The sequence below is a fragment of the Labeo rohita genome, unplaced genomic scaffold (assembly GCF_022985175.1).
Source record: "Labeo rohita strain BAU-BD-2019 unplaced genomic scaffold, IGBB_LRoh.1.0 scaffold_64, whole genome shotgun sequence".
Taxonomy (NCBI): Eukaryota; Metazoa; Chordata; class Actinopteri; order Cypriniformes; family Cyprinidae; genus Labeo; species Labeo rohita.
Genome location: NW_026129568.1, coordinates 336505 through 352294, shown reverse-complemented (window position 1 = coordinate 352294; position 15790 = coordinate 336505). Strand labels below are relative to the sequence as shown.

General features: G+C 41.5%; 1 pseudogene; it reads right to left on the bottom strand.

Moving 5' to 3' along the window:
- The window catches only part of LOC127161404 (NACHT, LRR and PYD domains-containing protein 12-like), a 63979-nt pseudogene that overhangs the window by 35257 nt on the left and 12932 nt on the right, over positions 1–15790 (bottom strand).

The following is a 15790-nucleotide window of genomic DNA, read 5'->3' as shown; positions in this document are numbered from 1 at the left end:
AGTACTATTGCATTAGAGCATGTAGCTCGAATCGGAATCGTAAAGGGACATTAATTTTGCAAGGCAGAATCAGAATCAAAACTGTAATTTGTGCGCAATGGTTTTATTAACGAAGGACTAACACATGACTAATCTAAACAAACAAACATGAAATCACTCATACATGGGGGAGTGGTCAGTGAAAAGCCATTAGAGAGAGACAAGGAAATGAAACTATGAAAGAGTCAGTTAACCACCTGAGTTAAACCATCAGTGCTGTCTACAGCTTATACTAAACCTTTGTTTAGTTAAATGTACGATACTTGCATTGCCTTGGTCGTTGAACAAGTGTCCGAATGCAGTCTCTGTGAAAGTCTTGATGGTTTGGAGCAGTGGTGGTTTTGGAATCACGATCACGTTCTTCCGGGTCCGAAGAGTGATGAACTCCAAAGATGTTCTGACTCGATGGTGAATGGGAGTTTCTTCCCATCTGAAAAGAGAAGAAGAACCAAGAGCTGAGAGAGACCCAGCTGAAGTCCTGTGATCTTTGGGGAATGGAAAGACAAGGGCGCAAGGCCTGGCGCATGCTTAGGGAAGTCCTGAAGAGTTCTAGCTCATCCTCCTCTTAGGTTCTAAAAGAACCAACGACTGGCTGCTGAGGCAAGTCACTCATGTGAGACGACTTGAAAAAAAAAAACGCTGAAGAAAGAGATGTCTGTTCGAGGACATTTCATGAAGATGAATTCCAGGGTTGGCTGAAAATGTCTGGCTCTTTGTGGTCAAGATCCACAGCTCTATAGGTTGGGGCCTGTCAGGCCCGCCGGGCACGCCCTGTGCCAGCTCAGGCTCCCCGTGGGTTCCTCCACACGGGCAGCAATCAGAGGATTTTAGCAGAAGAGAGAAGAGAGTCTCATGTGAGAGGTTTTAAATTTAAAAGGTCCAAAAACCAATGGTAATTTTCACCTTTGGAGGGAGAGTTATGACTCTTTGTTTGTGAGCATGGTATTCTGCGTATTAATTTGATTGGGTGTTGATGAAAAACTACTAAGGATTTTTAAAACACTAATATGTTGCAAGCGTATCAACATATAATACACACCATCATTTAGATCATCAAAATATAAATTCAAAGAGACTACACATGACAGGTAATTAGTGGAAAAAATGGTTTTGATTTTGGATACGCAATCTGATGTGGAGGAAGTGCCACCAAAAAGGAGCTTCACCTCCGCTTTTGGCAGAGGTTCCTCTCGTTGAGGGGACCCCTCGTTGAGGAGTCAGAGATGCTCGGTCAGAGTTGCGCTTTCCTTTTTGCAGGAGAAGTTGGAGCAAAGGATGTTCCCTCCACTTTGAATGTGTTCATCGCGGCCATCACGGCATGCCAAGGAAGCATCACCTGGCTGTCAGGTTCAGGAGCAGGGCAGGAGGACAATTTCCCCTGGCCCGCACCTTTTCCCCTCTTGGGATCTCCCCGTGGCCCTCTCTACGTCTGCGGAGTGCTCCCCTGAGCCCAGACCCGGCCTTAGTGTTGCTGTGTCCCGTTCGTGCCATGCGCGTTACGTGGACCGCACCCAGTACTCAGGCGGTCCGTGCAGCTTTTGTTTGCTTATGGGTCAACAGATGGGGAATGCTGTCCTCGACTAGAGGTTGGCCCATTGGGTGGTAGTGCCTCACCTCGGCTTCTGTGCCTAGGTGGGTTGTGTCCACTAGGAGTCGAGTCCACTATCTAAGAGTTACTCCTCCTAGGCGTGGTGCACAGTGCCTCTCTAGCAGACATATGTAGCAGCTGTGGGCCGGAAGACACCCATCACTGTGCAAGATTACTCTTGCGTTAAGTCGTGTCCTCCCGTGTGTTGCGGGTAAGTCAAGGAATTAGCCATTGTGGCTGTGTTGTGTCACGTGACAAAAACGACGTGTCGCCATGGAAACAATAAGGCTATACATTCTAAAAAACTCACCCTGGGGGCTCAGCTAGAATATTTGAAACTCACAAGTGAAAGGGTTAAAGGAATAATCCCCTCAGAATGGGATGATTTTTGCAGAGCCCATTTTTACAAGGTAAAAAGGGTGTTTTTTTACACAACCACTAAGAATTTTTAACAAAAATATATTGTAGACTTTTAATTAAGACCCTAAAGAATCATATTAACTTGTGGAAAATGGGCATCTGATGACCCCTTTAAAGCTTATGCAGTTAATGACTTGTTTCAATTGCCAGTCATTAATATTTAGCAATCTGGAAAATATATACTGCATATATAGAATACACAAATTAAAGAAGTTTACTGTAAAAGCAAAAAACAAAAAAAAAAAAACACAACAAAAACAACAACAAACAAAAAACAGCAATGTAAAAAATACAGTTATTTGCTGTAATCAGGAAATACAGGATAATGCTGTAAATTAAATTACAGCAGTGCTGCTGTAAAAATTACAGTAACTGGCTGTCAACCCTGCTGCCAGTATTATGCTGTAATTTACAGGAAAGTTTTTACAGTGTAGTTGCTTATTATCATGCAGATTACAAGCATATATAATGTTTATTAGTACTTCTAAAGCACATATTAATGGCTTATTCTGTATGACTATATATTTTGGATCCCTTAATGCACTCCATAATTAACAACAGTTGGAGTTTGAATATATCTTGTCTCATTTGAACACTCTGTCAATGTAAGGCTACGTTTACACGACAATGATGTAGTCAAAATGGCTCACTCAGCAGTGTGCTGGCCAGAAGTGAGCCAGCTTTGGCCCAGTAATGGTTGCCAGATTTGGCTAGGCTTGGGATCAGTGGATCTGGCCCGATTATGTTTAAGAAACGGCACATTCAGCCTCATTCAGCCCTACTATGAGCCATATGTATCAGTCCCAAAAATGTAAAAAATTCAGGTTTTACTGCTTTTTGTGAATAGTTGGTCCCCAGAATGCCTAAACCTGTACACACACACTGAATTACAAACTTGTAAAACAAAAAAAAAAAATGCTTTAGAGATTCAAGCCTTTTCCCTGCCAATGTTACTTAATTGCATTACTATTTTAAGTAATAGTTTGTTTTCTTTCTTTTTTCAGATTGTCATCCAACTGTTGTAAGTGATCAATCTAGCAGTCATTCTGTGTCTTTGATTTGCCATGTTCAACACACTGATTAGTCAATAACCAATAATTTAAAATCAGTACATTTCAATTTGTACAGATATATGTATTATCTGACTCAAAATCAGTGATGCTTTTTCTTTTTCTCCCCTTTATTTTTGTCAGTAGCTGCTGCATCATGAAGGCTCCACAGCATCTTTGGCTTTGCAAGTATATTTTTTCAGCTGATTGTCAAACACATTCTCAATATTTGTATTTAGGTTCATTAAATATATACCATGTATCAATATTTATTTATGTATTCATTAGTGTTTAGTGAAATTAAATTTTTTAATTACTAGGGATGTGACCAGATCTTGTGGCACGAGATCTGACTGGTCTCATGAGATCTCGTGACCATATCCCCAAGAAACATTTTGCAGTGTTTACAATAGAACTGCATGATTAATCCTTAAAATATTGAGATCTTGATTCAAACACCCATGCGATCTTATTCCTGAATGACAATGATTTATGTATGTCTATTAGGACTGTTTCACATCGGAGTGTCAGTGGAGTGCAAGAAGCACGTTTTGTTGCTGCCCATGTTAATGAATCAGAGGTCTTTTCAACCACATTATAATCATTATTTCTGTGTTACAGACATTTAAATAACAGAAGTACTGGGATAAAAGTTTATAATTTGGGTATAAACACTTATAGTCTACAGTAGCAATCAAAACGAAAGTATCTTAACACTTGTATGTATAGGAACACTTATCCTCTTCCGCCAGGAGGTGGCAACAACTGCCCGTTTAAAAAAAAAGTATGTCATCATTCATTCAGGAGATTTCAATAGTCAAACAAGTCTTTATTATGATGTGAGACAATGACTCCATTGTTTGTTTGTTTTTTTATTACTATTTTGTTTAAATAAATATAGGTTTTTAAAAGACTTAAGCAATGAACAGTTTGTCACAACCACTAGTAAATTACGTTATTTTGTTTAGTTTTCTAATTTTTCTCCAGAATCGTGGGAGAATCATGGTCTCCAATTTATTAAAAAATAACTGGGATTCTCAATTTATCCAGAATCGTGAAGCTCTTGTTTAAATGTTGTTTATTACTGGATATAATTCATTAAAATGGAAGTTTAATTTCATGAAGTTCAAAATGCAACTACATTTTTTTGCATTTTGTCTTTTTCAGTTGAATAAAAGACTATCTTTCCTATACATTTGATCAATGAGGATTTCTTAAGAAAAGTTGAAAAATCTTGTCTCGTCTCGTTCTCGTTCACAACACACTGTGAATAGTGTAATAATGTGCCTTCCTGCTATACTTCTTTTGATGTTTTGTGACTGCTTTTTCATATGTTTTGTAAGAATTGTCAAGATCATCTGAAGAGAGTGCATCTGTGCCACCGTAAGTAATTAAATGTTATATTTTTCTATAGAGTAAATGTGTAAATATATGGTTTCTTTTAGGAAATTGAAATCAGATGGGCCATAATATGTTAAGATTAATTATGTTGTACTGATTGAGTCAGGGTGTTGTGAGTGGTCAAGTAGGGCCAAAATTAATATGATTAATCTTACTGACATTTTACATATTACATTTTGAATACCCTATTACTCAAAAAGCTGTAAACTGTACCATTTCACAGGCAGTGATATTCAGCAAAGGGAGCATTGCCAAGTAGTGACCATGCAGGGTGCCCAAACTTTAAAATATCCCTAGTGGTTTATTTTTTATAGAAAGATTAAAAATACGGGAGAAATACAGGAAACTATTTAAACGGGTTATAGTGGTATAGAATGGTAAAATACAGGAGAATCCTGGGAAAAATGGGAGGGTTGACAGGTATAGTGTGTGTGTGTGATATTTGTTGTTCATATTAATTAAATAAAGTCTGTATTTCATATGTATTTCACGCCATTCATTTCGCAACCACACATGAAAGCATGCAACACACGGTAGACACGCGTTTGTGCGGCAGAGCAGGTTTCTCTCTCACATTGTATGACGTGACAGACAGCTAGTTGTCCAGTCCTGTTCCGTTCACACAGCGTGTGTGTTCTGAGAATGCGGTTGTGAGTCCTGAAAATTTACGGGTGTGAGTTTGGTTATAGAATAACCGTAGTGTGAGTAAAAGCAACTGTATTAAGGACTCAAATACGATATTGACAACTGTATTTTGCTGCTGTGTGAAAGTGGCCATTAACTTTTTTTGCTCACCAGTCACTGTGGCTAGTGGTTTTCCAAAATTACTAGCCACTCAGCATTTTCATTGGCCACACCTTTGGAAAAACTACGTTTTATATGATTAAAGTTACTGCATACTAAAATGTATTTAAATGAATTTCTAGGTCTCTTTTTTGCCTATTTAAAGGGCATTTTCCCCTAACCATATTAAATGTAACCAATTTTTCAACTACACAAGAAACAGAAGCATGAAAGCATTTACACTGCAAAATTGCAACAGTATAAATAATGTTTTGAGTATGGTGCTTAAAATCATTTTTTTAATTTATAAAAATATGAAATATTGGAAAAAATACAAAGATAAGCTACTTTTAAATATGAAAGTAAACCACCAATAGGTGGCAGTAAGTGACTGTTTTAATGAATAAGTCACTGAGTCATGCCTTCCAACACAGGCTGATTCATTCAAGAATGAAGCAAGTGCCTGTCTTCATGAATGGACCACTGAATCACTGACTCAAATGATTCATTCTGTAACGAAACACTGCTGTATGCTGTTGTGTTTACTTGTGTTGATTTCTCCATGAGGTGACCTTTATTGTTGACATTATCATTATCAATTGTCAGAATCAATGTTTGCAATAAAATTGTAACTCTAATATAAAATGGTTATTATAATAATGTGTTGTCATGACTTCTTCTATGATTCTGTGTTTCCACTAAGTACAGTATCTTGACATGCAAGTGCTGTTAAATATCATACTGTTCTGTTTGGTTTAATGAGATGAAGACACAAAGAGATCAAGATCTGCCCTTATTTATAATAAGGCCCCTGGTAGTTAGTCATCTACTACTAAACAGCAGCTCTACTTTCTTCATTCACTTAGGTTAGAGAAGAACTGGTCCCCAACTGAGACCGAAAGGTTTTTTTTTTCCATTTCTGTCACCTGATGGAATTTGGTTTCCTTGAACTGAAGAGCTGCCTTACAGTTGAATCACATCCTACAACATCGAGACTGGTATTAAACTGAATTGTATAAAACACTGCAGAAATGAAAGTGACTTGACTTGTCCTATTTTGTGGTGTACTGTCATTTGTGTTCCCTGTTGTTTTTTTTTTGTCTGAAGAGTTTATATTTGATTTTACTCCTCAGACTAGTGATCTTTATTTTTTTTATACTGTTGCATCCTCTAGAAACTCATAGACTCATATAGATATACAGAGACACTGAAATGTTTAAACAATAAAACACAAAAAAATCCTCTTGACATACTTGAGTTTGTCCAGTTTGCAGTTTGGATCCTCCAGTTTTTCAGAAAGCAGCTTGACTCCTGAATCTCCTGGGTGATTGTAGCTCAGATCCAGCTCTCTCAGGTGTGAGGGGTTTGAACTCAGTGCTGAAGACACACAACGACAGCCTTTCTCTGTCACCATACAGCCAGACAACCTACAAAAACATACAAGAACAGTCCGTATCACATTAGTGTGTTTGTTGTTCCTTTTTATATTGAACTGATTATTCAATAAAAATAACTGGTCACAAAAAGATAATTTTGTGTTCTCATTTAGCATTCTCAGGAAGAAACAAATATTCCCCCAAGTCATTGAACATTATATATCCTCCATTTAAATAAAAAAGTAAAGTGATATCTCACACAAACAATAGTGGCACAATACTAAGTGGTGAAAGAAAGAATATAAAGATAAGTTTTAAAACCAAAACTTCTAATGTTGTAAAATAAAATAAAAAGCAATTTTCAGATTCTCACAGTCACACTTCTAAATACAACACACTTGAAATCCACTGAAATCCACACTTGAGAACTTTAAGCCCACATGATCCCAAATCATAAATATCTAACATGTCTGATATTTATAACTCTTGATTATGCTGCCTCTGATGTGTTCAGTCCAGTCAAGCGTCTGTGGGATGTGCTGAACAAACAAGTCTGGTCCATGGAGGCCCCTCCTCACAACTTACAGGACTACATCTTGGTGCCAGATATCACAGCACACCTTCAGGGGTCTAGTGGAGTCCATGCCTCAATGGGTCAGAGCTGTTTTGACAGCAAAAGGGGGATCAACACAATATTAGGAAGGCGGTCATAATGTTTAGCCTGACTGATGTATACATACACATACATATATATGTTTACATGCGTGTGTGTGCGTGTGTGTATGTTTGCTGTTGTACATGAATTACACTGAATTATTGATCCTGATCTGATCAAAAATCATAGCACATATTTATAAATATAGAATTGTTTTGACAAACTCTTTTAAAGACTCTTCTAAAGACTTTAGATCTGTTCCCTAGCTTCTATAAAGAAGAGTTCATGATTTCTTACATAGTCTATTAGGGTAACTCTGATTTCATTTAAAATGTGTCTTTCTTTACCTTTTACATATCATTCCACCATGCTTTACACTTCTTCTCTGTCTATGTATTCTTACAGTTTCTCCTCTTGCTCTTTCCATTACACCAATGTCCTCCTCTCCACTCATCTCTTCTCCCTCTCTTTCTCCTCTCCTCTTTTTTTATATCTTATGTCTTAAGCCGGCTACACACTACAGGATTTTTAGCCCGATTTTGCCCCGATTTTCCCCTCCCGAGAATCGGAGCAAAAATCTTGTCGAGCACCTCGATCGGTCCCGATGTTCGGCACGGATTATCTGATAATGTGAGACGTTCACAGATCGAATCTTACACCTCCCGATCTGCTCTCACACAAATCGGGGCTGCCCCGATCATATCAAACATGTTTGATATTCAGGATTTTAAATCGGGATGATCACGGCTGTGATTATGTCAGTACTTTAACAACAGCCAATGCACGACCGCAAAACAGCTGCTGTACGGTCCATTGGATAGTGGAGATGGAGGAAACTGCTTCTTATGTTTTTGTAGTAACACTGTCTGTATAATATGTTGAAAACATACCACAACCACATGGAGCAAGGAAAGCAATGCTCCATGCGGCCTGAGTCCGACCCAAGCCCATCTTTTTTCCCCTTCTCTTAAAACGGCTGATACTACTGTTTTAGCAATTAAAATAGTTCACTTTTGTATGTAATGGCAAAGTGATTATATTTTGTTTCGTTTTTTTAAGTTAATTTAGAAAAACGTTTGGAGCATTTTTTATTCGTTAAATATAAGTTGTTGTTTTTTTTTTTTAACGACCAAGCGGTCAGCTGCAGACAGTGAGACCAGCACTAACCAACCTGGCCCAGCACTATACCAGCACTAACCAGTGTCTGGCTCTCAAGGGAGTTGAATGCACTTTTAGCATTCATTGTAGTGGGGCTGCTTAAGTCCATTTTTGAGCCGAATCGTTCACTTCATGGTACAAGCACCAAATTTGGTACAAATGATGTCCAGGACATACCTTCTAATAAAAGTACGTTGCCCAGCTGAAAATCCAAGAGGGCCGCCAGTTTTCAAGATGGCCGCCTCGTCAAACGCCAAAAAAAGGTTTTCGAGGTAGAACTTGAATTAACAGAAGAATGTTAATGATCCAAGCATCAAAATGAATGTATTATGACTGGAATAACTCGATGGTGTCAATTGAATTCCAATATGGCCACCAATTTTCAAGATAATGGCTATTAAATGACTAAAAAGTAGCGTTTTTGCGTTTTTCTTCAGTTTTCTGCAATGATCTTAAGTGAAAATCTGCAGAATTCTGAGGGATGTGTTTTTTGTGTGAATCATTTGTGAAAATGTGTCCAAACTTTTGACTGTCACTCACCACACACACACACACGCACACACACACACATACAGCAACACAAGCGTTCTTTACTGAAATAAAAGTACTAATTTAGCAATATAAATGATAATTCATTAAAATTCTGTGGTCAAGATTTATTGGTTAGTAATTTTTTATAAGAGTGATGTCAAAGCACAACCAGGGCACACTGGTGACATCACTGCTGTGAGACTCAGCATGGGGTTCAGTGTCAGCTTGTAGTGTACTAACTGTAGTTGTAGTTTACTAACTGTTGTAGTGGTGTACTCACTGTAGTTGTAGTATACTTTAGTGTCCCAAATGCTATCTAATAAGCCCCTGTATAGACTCAACTAGAAGTTTAGTTAGTTGTAGTATTGTAGTTAGATAGCCGCACCTGAATTGACAGGATGTGCCAGCGCGGATAGCCGAGCCAAGGGTAACGGGGCTTTAGTTACCTGGATGGTGTACAGATCGCACAGGATTTATGGCACTGGATGAACGATCGGGCTAGGTGTAGGGCACCAGATACTTGAACCTAGTTGCATCCCATATTCCAATGTGCTATGATATTTTGTATGTTTGGGTGGTAAAAGGATAATCCCTCGACCTTCAACTGTATAAGATGTCTGCCGATAATCCATTGAGTTGTGCTACTAAAACTGACTGGAGCAAGTGTTGCCTCTGTCAGACAGATACAAAAGCAGCGTTGAAGTCTCCCCCTACCCGTTATGAGTGTAGTTCTGACGGCTATTCCATGATAGCCAAAAACATACCTCTATTTCAGGCAATCAACCTGTTGCCCATCAGGTTAGACACATCCAGATTGGATGATGGAGGTGGCATTGAGGATACATTGAGGCGAAACGGTGCAATGTATCACCAAAATTGTCGCAAAATGTTTAGCAACTACAAACTCAAGCGTGCCACTAAAAGAGCAGCTGAAACTCAAAATGATCCTGGTGAAGGACATCAAAAAATTCGAAGGGCTAGCACTGAAGTACAGCAGTGTTTCTTATGCGAAAAGATGGAACCAACATCAGAGATGCGACAAGCCATGACCATGCAGCTGAATGAGAGGCTCAATGAATGTGCTCGTAACCTTAATGATGGAAAGCTACTGGCATTATTGAGTGGCGGAGATGTGGTGGCCCTAGAACTTAAATACCACTGGTCTTGCTTAACGGACCTGTATCACAGAGAGAGGGCACACATTAAAGCGGAAAAACAAGAAAAAATCCAGTCGTCTCAAGAAAAGGAAGCCTTTCATTTGGTGTTCTCTGAACTTCTGACCTATGTCATTGAGGCAAAAAAAACACAAACAGTGATGGGCCTTCTGTGTTCCGACTTGCTGAATTGGTTAATCTTTACAGGGAGAGACTTAAGCAGTTTGGGACAGACCTACCTGATGTGAATGCGACCCGACTGAAAGAAAGGCTTTTGGCAGAGATACCTGGACTTGTAGCCTACAAGAAAGGGCGAGATATACTTCTGGCATTTGAAAAAAGATGTTGGTCCAGTCTTGTCAGAAGCGTCATCCGATGCTGATGCCATTATTCTCGCCAAAGCTGCCCAGATATTGCGCAGGCACATGGTGAATCACAAGTCTAAGTTTGAGGGCAATCTCTATGAGAGTTCAGTGCACGATTCCTTTCCTCCAGCTCTACTTCAGTTTGTCTGTATGATTGAACATGGGGCAGATATAAAATCTCAGCTGAAATTTGGAGCGACTACAAATGATCTGGCAATGGCTCAGCTCCTTCAATACAACTGCTTTGCCAAGTGCAAAGTTGTAATGTTTGGCGGTCTCCACATAGAGATGGCTGCATTCAGATCACTTGGGACCCTGCTTCAGAGTAGTGGGTGGACAGGTGCTCTTGTGGAGGCTGTGGTGGCCTCTTCAGGAACAGCTGACTCCTTTCTTTCTGCCTCAAGTGTCACAAGAACACGCCACATGCACCAAGTTACAGCATGCTGTCTGTACATGCTCCGAAAGGAAGCATATGAGTACCATTGTGCAGATCAGAATGATGGAGCGCTGAATTTCAATGACTGGTGTGAGAAGTGCAGGAAGGAGAGTCCTCAGTTTCAATTCTGGGAGCTTGTGTTGTCAATGGAATTGGTGATTTTCTCGCTGGTCAGGTCTTTCAGAGAGGCTAACTTCAACTTGTATTGTCAAGCACTGTCTGCTCTAATCCCCTTCTTCTTTGCAAACAACAATGTGAACTATGCTCGATGGCTCCCCATTCACCTCAGAGACATGGTTTCTTTGGAGCAAACTCACCCTCAGATTTTCAATGAATTTCAGCTGGGAAAGTTTGTGGTCCACAAGACTCACAGGGAGTTCTCAGGCATAGCCATTGACCAAGCTCACGAGCAGGCTAATGCAGTTGTTAAAGGTGATGGTGGTGCCATTGGAGTTACTGAGGATCCATCTGCACTGAGGCGGTGGATGGTGTCTGGACCAGAAGTTAGCCAGTTAGTCAACCAGTATGAGTTGGCATCTGAGGTCAGTGAAGCAACTGAAGATATCAGGCATCATGAGCAGACTCGTCAGTCTCAGAAGTCCTTCACTGACAAGGTCCAGAGGTTGTTTGCTGTGATGAAGGATCTGGGTAATCCTTTTCAGGAAGAGTCCAAAGATCTGCTCACATTGGACACAAAAAACATTGCACATCCCAGTGCTGCTGAGCTTGTAAGAACTCACTTGGAGAAAGGTCAAGTTGCCTTCAGAGACTTTTTCAATGGTCTGGGTGATGAGACTTCCTTCTATAGGCCGATTAAAAAAAACAAAGTTGACTTCTTTCGCCAAGAAGCAGCTTCAGCTTGCAGTGACATGAAGAAGCAGGTACTCAAAGATGACTGTCGCCTGTTCTCACAGCTCTTTATATCCTGCCAATCACGAGAGTGTGACCTGCTTGAGTTCTTAAGCATGAGAATCAGTCTTTCCCTGCAGCACTGAGCGACACAGGGAAACTCTACTACGGCCAGAAGTCTCAGCTTGCAAACATTTTGGAAGCTACCATTTCTCCTCCTGACAAACAACCAGAATGTGGTGCTATTATCATTGATGGTTCCTCTCTTGTGTATTCATTGTCTCCAAAGACATCAAAGACCTTTGAGGAATATGCTGTCCAAGATGTAGTTCCAAAGATCCAGGCATACTCATCAAAGTATGAGCGAACAGACATAATTTTTGATGTCTACTGGACTTCAAGCCTGAAGGCTGAAACAAGGTCAAACAGAGGTAAGGGAGGTCGACGTAGAGTGACCGACAAAACCAAACTACCGCCCAACTGGAAAAGCTTCTTGCGAGACAATGAAAACAAGACTGAACTCTTTGGGTTCCTAGCAGAGAAGATAGTGACCTTGTGTCCTGACAATGTCGTAGTTGTGACCAAAGGAGAGCAGGCTCTTTCAAACAAACCCATCAGCCTTGAAGGTTTAAGTCCTTGCAACCACGAAGAAGCTGACTCCAGAATCTTCACACATGCTCTTCATGCAACCAAGCAACAGATAAAGTCTGTGTTGATTAAGGCATGCGACACAGATATTCTTGTGGTTGCAGTCAATGTTTTTGCGACTCTTCAGGATGCAGGCTTGGAAAAGATCTGGATAGAATTTGGCCAGGGTCAGTCCATTAGGTGGTTGCCAATTCATGATATGGTGGTGAATCTTGGCCCAGAGAAATCCAGTGGCATGCTGTTCTTCCATGCCTTCACTGGCTGCGATGTTGTGTCAGCTTTCCGTGGTAAAAGCAAGAAAAGTGCATGGCAAGCATGGGAGGTTTGCCCTGAAGTTAGTCCTGAAAAAAAGCTCAGCCAATACCCACCTATCATAGAAGATGCAGACCTCAACATCCTTGAGAAGTTTGTCATCACCATGTATGACAAGCAAAGTACTACATGCAAGGTTGATGAGGCAAGACTGGACTTGTTTGCTCGGAAGCAAAGGTCTTATGATGCCATTCCACCAACAAGCGCATCCCTCGTTCAGCATGTGAAACGGTCTGCTTTCCAAGCTGCCTGCATATGGGGCCAAGCAACAGTGTGCAAAATGCAAACTGAAAGTCCTGCCAACTGGGGCTGGCAAAAAGATGGTCAGATCTGGCAAGTTCTCTGGACAACCCTTCCACCCATTGCTCAGACTTGTGAGCAGTTGACAAAATGTGGCTGCAAGACTGAATGCCAAGGACGATGCAAATGCTATCGCTTTGGCCTGAAGTGCACACAGTTGTGTGCCTGTGCATGTGAGGGCTAAGAAAATAGAACAACCAAGTTTAAGTTGAATGTTTGAGTTGGATATTTGTATTATTATTTTTTAAGTTATGTTGATTCAAGTTCTGGATCGTAAAACATGCAGCCTATGCTTTGACACCTTTTCTGTGTTTTTATACCGTTATCTAAAAAAAAAAAAAAAAATAGCCTATACAAAAAAAAAAAAAAAAAATGGGGGAGACAAAGACAGCCTCTACGTGGCCTCCCCTACAAGTAGCTTACAGGTCCAAAAGCTTTAAGTGAAACTAATGTCTTTGTTTGTGAGTGTTTTTTTTCATTTAATTTGCATTGTATCATCATAATATTCAATAATTTTGATTTTCTAAATGCAGAGTTGTATTTCTCATGTGCAAAAACACATATTTCAATGTATAAACCATCAGAATAGGACTATTCAATCAAAATATAGTTCAAACGCTGTTTCAAACCACTTCCAATGGCGGCCATCTTGAAAAATGGTGGCCACTTTGTTTGTTCAAGTGGGCAACGTACTTTTATGAGATAGTAGGTCCAAAAGCACTTGTGTACCAAATTTGGCGCTTGAACCACAAAGTGAACGATTTTTCATTAATGTGCTCCACTATTGCTTAAGCTCGCTCTGATACCCGCAGTTTCACGTGTTGTGTGTGTGGTGAAGAGCAAGTGCATGCGGCTTCCGAGGGAACTGAATGCGCCTGTAGTATTCATTGCTTAAGCATGCGCTGATACCTGCAATTCACGCGGTTTGCGGGCTCGTTCAGCTCTCGAGGGAGTTCAGTGCGCTCGTAGCATTCATGCTCTGATGCACGGCTTGCACGGCTCGCATGTTGTGTGTGTGGTGAAGACCAAACGCATTCGGCTCTCGAGGGAGTTGAATGCACTCATAGTATTCATTTCTTTGCTTGTTTCTCGTGATGAATAAGCATGAACTGAACGTGCTCGACTCACAAGGAGACTGCTTGTGCTCATTGTGATGCATTCACGGGACTACTGAGACGGGAGGTGAGTGCTTCACTTCACGCTAGGCTAGGCACGCTAGGCACCGAGTTGAATAGGCTTGTCCTGTTTGGCTGGAAATGCTTCCCTCAGCCTAGAGGTTTATCTTTGAGCTTACCGTTCCCGGTTAGGCATCTGAGGACTCCTCCCACCGGGCCCTGCACTCCCTGGAGCTCCGTTGAGCAGCAACCTCAGGTCGTTAGGCCCCTCTTGCCTTCCTATTGGGTTGCTCTCCTGATGGTTGACCTTGCAGTGCTCCACTCACTCTAGTGGGTCACCTATGAGCACGCCACTTCTAAAACTGAATGTCTGAATTCCCTCTCATTCTGAAAGCTGAGTTCTCTGCTCACAAGAGCTCTGTGAGAGAGTGACCTCAGGCTGTTAGGCTTCTTTCTGCCTCCCTGTTAGTTTGCTCTCTTGCTGGTTGAGCTTTGCAGTGCTCCCCTCACTCCGAGGATCACCTATGAGCACGGCGCTCCTAAACTGAGCGTTTGAGTTCCCTCTTATTCTGAGAGCTGAGTTCTCCACTCACCAGAGCTCTGTGAGTCCGCAACCTCAGGCTGTTAGGCATCTTTCTGCCTCCCTGTTCGGTTTCTCTCTTGCTGGTTGAGATTGCAGTGCTTCCCTCATTCTAGAGGGTCACCTATGAGCATGCCGATCCTAAAACTGAGCGTTTGAGTTCCCTCTCATTCTGAGAGCTGAGTTCTCTGTTCACCAGAGCTCTCTGAGTCAGCAACCTCAGGCTGTTAGGCCACTCTCTGCCTCCCTGTTAGGTTGCTCCCTTGCTTCTTGGTCGAGCTAGTATTTCTTCCCTCACCATAGAGAGTCACTTATGAGCATGCTGCTCCCTTCTGAGCACCTGAATTTCCTCTCATTCTGAGAGTTGATTTTCTGCTCACAGAGCTCTGTGAGTCAGCAACCTCAGTCTGTTAGGCCACTCTCTGCCTCCCTGTTAGGTTGCTTTCTGGCTGGTGAGCTTTGCAGTGCCCCCTCACCCTAGAGGGTCACACATGAGCTTGACACTGCCAAAACTGAGTGTCTGAGTTCCTCTCCTATTTTGAGAGCTGAGCCTCCACCCTCTAGAGCTCTGGTTAGCAGTCATGCCAGGTTGGTGGGCCACCTTCTGCCTCCCTGGTAGTTTGCTTTATGATCAAGTTAGCATTGCTCCCCTCACCATGGAGGGTCACTTTGAGCATGCCACTCCCTTTTGAGTGTCAGAGTTTCCCTCTCATCTTGAGAGTTGAATTCTCTGCTCTGTGGGACCCACCATGCAGCCATGCCAAGGGGTCAGGCCCTTTCTCCACCCTCCCCCTTAGGCTGCTCTCATGGTGAGTTCGGCAGTGCTCTCCTCACTCCGAGGGTCACTTACGGTCACTTATGCTTCCCCCTGAGCACTTGAGTTTCCCTCTCATCCTGAGAGTTGAGCTCTCTGCTCCCCAGAGCTCTGTGAGTCGGCAACTTCAGGTAGTTAGGCTCTCTGCCTCCCTGTTTAGTTGTTCGCTTTGCTGAATGAGCTCAGCAGTGCTCTCCTCACCCTAGGGGATCACCTA